This window comes from Dasypus novemcinctus, chromosome 21 (genome assembly GCF_030445035.2).
Source record: "Dasypus novemcinctus isolate mDasNov1 chromosome 21, mDasNov1.1.hap2, whole genome shotgun sequence".
Lineage (NCBI taxonomy): Eukaryota > Metazoa > Chordata > Mammalia > Cingulata > Dasypodidae > Dasypus > Dasypus novemcinctus.
The window spans coordinates 1,107,650-1,116,057 of NC_080693.1; the positions used below are offsets into that span (position 1 = coordinate 1,107,650).

General features: G+C 38.2%; 1 pseudogene; it reads left to right on the plus strand.

Annotated features, from left to right (window-relative positions):
- The first annotated feature begins 7,653 nt into the window (after nt 1-7,653).
- On the plus strand, nt 7,654-7,806 carry LOC111761602 (U1 spliceosomal RNA; annotated as a pseudogene).
- The last annotated feature ends 602 nt before the right edge of the window (nt 7,807-8,408 follow it).

Here is an 8,408-nt window from a genome sequence, read left to right on the forward strand (position 1 = left end):
ATTTTGTTCTCCCAGTGTCTTTTTTTTTTTCATTTTGTCTTCAAAGAATTTTTAGGTCACAGTAAAGTCACATAAAAAATACAGGGCACCTATAATCTGATTTATTGGACTCATCTCACTCAGCTAAGATGGAGTTGAAGAAGGACAACCACCACACCATGGAGCCTAGAGTGCCTACAACTGAAAGTGGGAGGATTGCATCCAGTATCTATGTGGAATCTGAGCCTCCTCTTGACATAGAGGTGCAATGGACACAACCAATCCAATGTCCACAGAGAAAAGGTGGCATTGAAGTGGGAAAAGTGGACATGGTGGCTAATGGGTATGGGGAATGGCAGGAAGAGACAAGATGTGGAGGCGTCTTTGGGACTTGGAGCTGCCCTGGATGGTGCTTCAGGGGCAATCACTGGACATTGTAAATCCTCACAGGGCCCACTGGATGGAATGGGGGAGAGTATGGGCCATGATGTGGACCATTGACCATGAGGTGCAGAGGTGCCCAGAGATGTACTTACCAAATGCAATGGATGTGTCATGATGATGGGAATGATTGTTGCTGGGGGGGGGGGGGGAGGGAGTGGTGGGGTGGGGGGGTGGGGTTGAATGGGTCCTCATATATATTTTTTAATGTAATATTTTTACAGAATCAATAATAAAAAAAATAAATAAATAAATAAAATAATAGGGGAAGATGTGTGAAGGGAAAGAAGGTGAGGTTCATGGGGACCACTTGTATTTTTTATGTAACTTTTCTGTAATATAAAACCTCTTTAAAATAAAGTTGATTATATTTAAAAAAAAATACAGGGATCTCATTTACCCAACATCCTCCCTGTTTTGCCCCTTCCCATATTTATAACCTTTTTATATGCGGATGATACATTTCTTACAACTGATGAACATAGCTACTAGCCATGGTCAATAGTTTACATTATGGTTTACATTTTTGACCATATACTTTTATAAATTTTGATATTTAACATGGCCTGTATCCATTATTGCACCATCATTTAGAACACTTTCATCACCCCCCTAAAATACCCCTTGTTCCATCTATTCTATTCTTCCATCCCCCTCCCCTTGTGGCCCACAGCGACCACCAGGGTTCACCCCTTGAAGGACAAGATTCATAATTGTTTGCAGCAACATCAAGGACTTGACACACTGGCCTGTCCTCCGCTATTAGGCACCACCCATGCTCTCAAGACACTCCCATCCCTCTATTTGAGAACATAGTGTGACTCCCTAGGATGGGAGTCCAACTCCTTCCTGCTCTTTATGTGAGTTTCCACCCACTGATACAACACAGTATGGCAAAGTGATCTCACATACTCCCTAGAAGACTACCCCAGGTGTGCCCTGACCTGAATGCCTCCCCATCGAAGACCCTAAACCAGTAACCCTTCCTTGTCTATTGCCAAAGAGCTTTCCCAAAATTGTAGTCTCAACTATGTACCCACAGATCCCCAGTGTTCACCAGCTTCCTCCCCCAACCCTCCCCCAGTTCCATGGACCATCCAACCCTACCCACCCTACCCCCTGTCAAACCTGCACCACCCAAGCCATTAGTATCACTACACCCCTGCCATATCCCTTCACTGCACAAGTACACACTTCTACTTATCGTAGATTTTATCTTTATGGGCATTGTCTCACAAACTTCTCCTCTCTTTCTATTTCTTATAAACCTATCTACCAGACTAATTCTGTGAGACTGCTCAACTTGCTTTATTCTTATCAGTGAGGCCCTTCAAATATGTGGCTTGCTTCAATCAACATAAGGCAGCCTACCCAATGGGAGAAAATATTTAGTAAACATATTTTGTTTACTAAATACTGATAGGAGCCTAATATCCAGCATATATAAAGAAATCCTACAACTTGAAAAGAAAAAGACAACCCATTTTAAAAATGGGCAAGTGATTTGTATAGACACTTCTCCAAAGAAGAAATACAAATGGCTAAAAACAACATAAAAAGATGCTTAACATCACTAGTTATTAGGGAAATGTAAATCAAAATTGCATTGAGATATCATCTTACACCCATTAGACTGGCAGCTATTAAAAAACAGTGGACTACAAGTGGTGGAGAAGGTGTAGAAGATTGGGAAACCTGGTGCACTGCTGGTGGGAATGTAGAATGGTGCAGTGATTGTGGAGGACAGTTTGGCAGTTGCTCACAAAACTTACTATAGATGTGGCATATGATCCAGCAATTCCATTTGAAAGCAAGGACATGAACAGATAAATGCACACCAATATACCTAGCAGCATTGTTCACTGTTGCCAAAAGTTGAAATCAGCCCAAATGCCCATCAACAGATGAATGGATAGACAAAATGTGGTATATACATACAATTCAATATCACTCAGCTATAAGAAGGAATACAATACTAAGAAATACAGTACTAACACATGGGATAACATGGATGAATCTTGAGCACCTTATATTTCTTAATAGCACAATGATACACTATTTGTCCCTTTGTGTGGGTCTTGCTTCACTCAAAATAATGTCTTATAGGTTCATCCATGTTGTCATGTGCTTCATGACTTAATTTTTCTTACTGCTGCATACTATTCCATCGTATATATACACCACAGTTTATCCATTCATCAGTTGATTGACATCTAGATTGTTTCCAACTTCTGGCAATAATGAATAAAGCCACTAAGAACATCAGCAGGTAGATGTCTCTTGGTGTCCCTGCTCTCAGTCCTTCTGGGTATGTATCTAGTAATGGTATTGCCAGGTCCCACCACAAGTCTATGTTCAACTTCCTTAGGAACAGTCAGGCAGTCCCCCACAGTTGTAGTACCATTCTACATTCCACCAACAGTGAATAAGGTTCCTATCTCTCCACATTCTCTCCAACACTTACAGATTTCTGACTTTTTAATAGAATCCATTCTAATTGGTGTGAAGTGATCCCCCATTGTGTTTTTTTTAAGAAATCAATTTTATTGATACATATTACTAAAGCATAAATCGATCCAACATATTCAATAAGTAGTACTTGGTGTAAACACATAGTTTTGCATTCATCACTTCAGTCATTTCTAGAGCAGTTCCATCATTACAATAATAATGGGAATAATAATAAAAAGAAAACAAAAATCTCAGCACCTCTCAATTCTTTTTGCTTCCCCTGCCATGCATAGCTGCTAATCTTTTTCAGTTTTTCTAGGTTATTTTTATTTTGTAAAAAAGTTTTATATATACAATATCACCCATATTTGTGTTTTACATGAGGTTTTACTATGTTATACAGTCCCATGTTACAGTTTTTCACTTTCCTTCTAGTAATGTACATGACCTTGGACTTACCCTTTCAACCACTGTCAAACCCATATAATAGCTCAGCTAGTTACAACCACTATGATGTGCTCTCACTGTTTCTATTCATTTCCTAAGATTTCCAAACAACCTTTTGACCAACTTGCCACAGATTAACCCTCAGCTTTCCATTCTTTCTCTTCATTCTGTTTTCTGGTGACCTGTATTCTAATTATTAACTCCTTGAGTTTACACAATATATTTAGTTCATAATAGTGTAACCATACAGTATTTATACTTTCATGTCTGGCATGCTTTACTCAAAATAATGTCCTCCATATTCATCCTTGTCGTCAAAAGCTTCACCTCATTTCTTCTTAAGCTGCACAGCATTCCATCATTTGCACACACCATGATTGTTTATCCATTCATCAGTTGATGGGTACATGGGTTGTTTCCAGCTTCTGGCAATTGTGCATAGTGCCAGTATGAACCTTGGTGTGCAGACATCTCTGTCTCTGCTCTCAGTCCTTCTGGGCGTACAGCTAGTAATGATATTGTCAGGTCACTTTGCAAATCTATTTACAACTTCCTTAGGAACTGCCAACAGTCCTCCACAGTAGCCTTACCATTATACATTGCCACCAACAGTGAATAAGCATCACTGTCTCTCCACATCCTCTCCCACATTTACAGTTTCTGACATTTTAAGGCAGCCAATCCAATAGGTGTGAAATGAGATCTCATTGTAGTTTTAATTTGCATTTCCCTAATTGCTAGTGATGTTGAACATGTTTTCATGTGTTTATTTGCCATTTGTATTTCTTCCTCAGACAATTATCTTTTCAATTCACTTGCCCATTTTTTAATTGCTTAATTTGTCTTTTTATAGCAAATATTGAATAACAGTGGTGTCAGGAGGCCTCCTAGTCTTGTTCTAGAACTAAGCAGGAAGGCTTTGTCCTTCCATTGAGTTCAATGGTAGCTGTAGGTTTTTCATATATACACATTACCATATTGAGAAAGTTTCCTTCTATTCCTATCTTTGGAGTGTTTTTATCAAGAAAGGGTGCTATATTTTGTGAAATACCTTTTCTGCATCAATCAAGAGGATCATGTGATTTTTTTTCTTCAACTTATTAATATGGCTTATTACACTAATTGATTTTATTCTGTTGAAGCATCCTTCCATACCTGGGATAACACTCACTTGATCATGGTGTTATAATTCTTTAATGTGCTTTTGGATTCTGTTTGCAAGTATTTTGTTCAGGATTTTTAAATTTCTATTCATTAGAGATATTGGCCTGGAATTTCTTAACTTTCTTAGCATCTTTACCTAGTTTTGGTATTAGGGTGATGATGGTTTCATGGAATGAGTCTGGTAGTATTCTTTCCTTCTCAAGTTTTTTTTGAAGAGCTTGAGCAAAATTGGTATTAGATCATCTTTGAATGGTTGATAGAATTCACCTGTGAAGGCATCTGGTCCTGGGCTTTTCATTCTTTGGAGGTTTTTGATGACTGTTACTATCTCTTACAATATGTTGTGCTCTTCTACTTCTTCCAGTGTCCATGTAGGTGACTCAAATGTTTCTAGGAATTTACCCATCTCGTCAACATTGTCTGTTTTTTTCATATACAGTTGTTCATAATATCCTCTTATGATCTCTCTTATTTCTGCAGGATCAGTAGTAATGCCCCTCTTTCCATTTCTGGTTATATTTATTTGTGTCTTGTCTCTTATTATTTGTCAGTCTAGCTAAGGGTTTGTTGATTTTGTGGATCTCAAAAAAACAACTTTTGGTTTTGTTATTTCTCTGTATTGTTTCTTTGTTCTCGATTTCATTTATTTCTGCTCTGATCTTTACTATTTCTTCCCTTTGACTTGGTTTGGCATTAGTTTGCTGTTTTGTTTTGTTTTTTTTTCCTATTTCTTCCAGGCATGCAGTTAGATCTTGAATTTTAGGTCTTTCTTCTTTTTTAATCTAACATTGCCTTTGCAGTGTCCTATAACCTTTGATATGTTGTGTTCTCATTTTATTCATCTCAAAATATTTGTTGAATTCTCTTGCAATTTCTTTGAAATTGTTTAATCTCCATATATTTATGAATTTTGCTTTTTGCATCCATTATTGGTTTCCACTTCATTCTGTTATGATAAGAGAAAGTATTTTGTATAATTTCACACTTTGTAAATTTATTGAGACTTGCCTTGTGACCCAGCAAATGTTCTCTCTTGGAGAAGGATCAATGAGCCCTTGAAAAGTAAAGTATACCCTGCCATTTGAGGATGCAGTGCTCCATGGGTGTTTGTTAGGTCTAGTTCATTTATCATATTATTCTCATTCTCTTTCTTTATTTACCCTCTGTCCTGATGTTCTATCCAATAATGAGAGGAGTATATTGAAGTCTCCAACTATTATTATAGAGGCATCTATTTCTCCTTTCCCTTTTACCAGTGTGTTCCTCATGTATCTTTGGTCACTCATTTTAGGTGCATAAATATTTAGGATAGCTATTTCTTCTTGGGGAATTACCTCTTTTAAAATATATATAAAAAACAAAATAAATAAAATATATAATGACCATCTTCATCCTTAATAGCAGTTTTGCACTTGAAATCTATTTGTCCAATACTAATATGACTACTCCAGTCTCTTTTGGTTACTATTTGCATGAAATATCTTTTTCCAACTTTTTACATTTAACCTGCTTGTGACCTTATATCTTTTTAGAAAACATATAGATGGCTCATTTTTAAAAATTCATTCTATCAGTCTCTGTCTTTTGATTGTGGAGTTTAAGCCATTAACGTTTAATCTTCTTACTATAATGGCATTACTTACTTCATCCCTTTTGTCCTTCACTTATCTCATATCATTCTATTCTCTGTCTTTTTCCCCTTTATTTTACCCTTCTTAATAGTTTTCTATATGCTTCTCCAGTTCTCACCCATGTTTTTTTCCTTGCAGGCTTTAGCACTCCCTTTAGTATCTCTTGTAATTCTGGTCTTTTGGTAACATATTTCATCAATTTTTATTTGTCTGTGAAGACATTGAACTCACCCTCATTTTTGAAGTACAGTTTTGCAGATACAGAATTCATCTCTCCTTCATGGTTTCTGATGAGGGTTTGGCACTTCAGCTTATTGAGTATCCTCTGTATGTATTGCTTTGCTTTTCTCTTGATACTTTCAGAATCCTCTGTCTCTGATATTTGTCATTCTGAATAGTAGGTATCTCAGGGTAGGCCTGTTCAGATTCATTGTGTTTGGGGTGCATTGTCCTTCTTGGATATTGATATTTATGTCTTTCATAAGGGTTGGGTAGTTTTCAATCATTATTTCCTCAAATATTCTTTCTCTCCCATTCTCAGTCTCTTCTTCTGGAGCACTGATAGTGTGCATAAACATTTCCAATTTTTATTTTTATTTTTATTTTTTATTTTATTTATTTCTCTCCCCTTTGCCCCCCCCAGTTGTGTGTTCTCTGTGTCAATTTGCTGTGTGTTCTTGTTTTTGTCAGCTTCTGTTGTCAGTGGCACAGGAATCTGTGTTTCTTTTTCTTGCGTCATCTTGTGTCAGCAGCGTGCGGTGACATTCTTGGGCATGCTGCACTCTCTTTCACGCTGGGTGGCTCTCCTTACAGGGCACACTCCTTGTGCATGGGCCTCCCCTATGCGGGGGGCACCCCTGCGTGGCAGGGCACATCAGCACTGCACATGGGTGAGCTCCAAATGGGTCAAGGAAGCCTGGGGTTTGGACTGCAAACCTCCCATGTGGTAGTCGGATGCCGTAGCCAATGGGCCAAGTCTGCTTCCCATCCAATTTTTATTCAATTTCCTGAGTCTCAGTTTCATTTTTTCCATTCTCTTCCTTTCTGTTCTCCTGACTTTTCCAGTTCAGATGCTGTGACTTTGAAACCATTAATTCTGTCTTAGAGCAATTAAAATCTGCTCAAAGGTGTCACTCATGTATTTTTAATCTCATCCATCATGTCTTTCATTCCCATAAGGTCTGTTACTTTTTTTTTGCAGGTTTTCAAATTGTTCTTTATGCTCAGTCAGTATCTTCTTAATATCCTGTATTTCTTTAGTCATATTTTCTTTAAATTATTTGGATTGATTTAGGAGAGCTGTGAGATTATCACTTATGAATTGTCTTAAATTCTATATCTCTTCAGGTCATTTCATTTGTTTCTTTGGCTGAGCCATCTCTTCCTGTGTCCTAGTATGGATTTTCCTTATTTGCTGATGTCTAGCCATGTGAATAGGTTGGTGAATTTACTCTGATGACCAAATTCTCTTTTGCTTTCTTTTTCCACAACTCTTCTTTGGTATTTGTTTCAACTTATTCTACATTCTTAAAATTTCTCTCTACTTACCTAGCAGGAGAGAAACAAAGATCCTGAAGGTGGTTTTCCCAAGGGTAAGGCCTATCCATTCCACTCTGGATGTGCAATTTCTCCAAGCATGGGAAAATCTCCTGCCTAATTTGTGGTAGTGGGAGACTACATTTGTGTTCTCCCATTAAAAAAAAACAAAACAAATCGCCCATCTTAGGTTATCAAAATCGGACCAGGAACTCACTAATGGGATACAGATTTTCTCCCAGGGTTTAGGATATATAGGATACAGGGAGAACAAGAAACTTCTTTTCCCATGCAATTTTCAGATGTGTCAGCAGATGGCGCTGAACAGCACACATTTCCATGGAGGTTTCAGTCTTGGCTTTCCTGTGTCTAGGTCTGTCCAGAGTTTTCTTATTGGGCTCTGCTGGCCAAATTCACTGATGAAAAGCCTCCCCAGCTCCCCCTCCATTTTGCCTTGAAAGTGCTGAAAGGGAGGAAGATGTCTGTTCCCCTTTCAGTCAGCTGCAGTGAGCCAGGGGTTTTACCCCAGCTTAATATCTTTGGGATGGGGGAGGGGACCCAGCCCAGACACTGTAGGCCTTTGGGAACTGACATATGTTGTTTTAGGTTCTTCCTCCTTCTGTACCTTACCCTCCTGGGATTTGTGTACCACTGTACTGGTTTGCTGACCCCCAAAGCAGTTCCCTCAGATAGCTTTTGGCCCTTTCTCCATTGTTTTTGTGAGAGGATTCAGTCTTCCCTGCCTAGTCTAATACCATC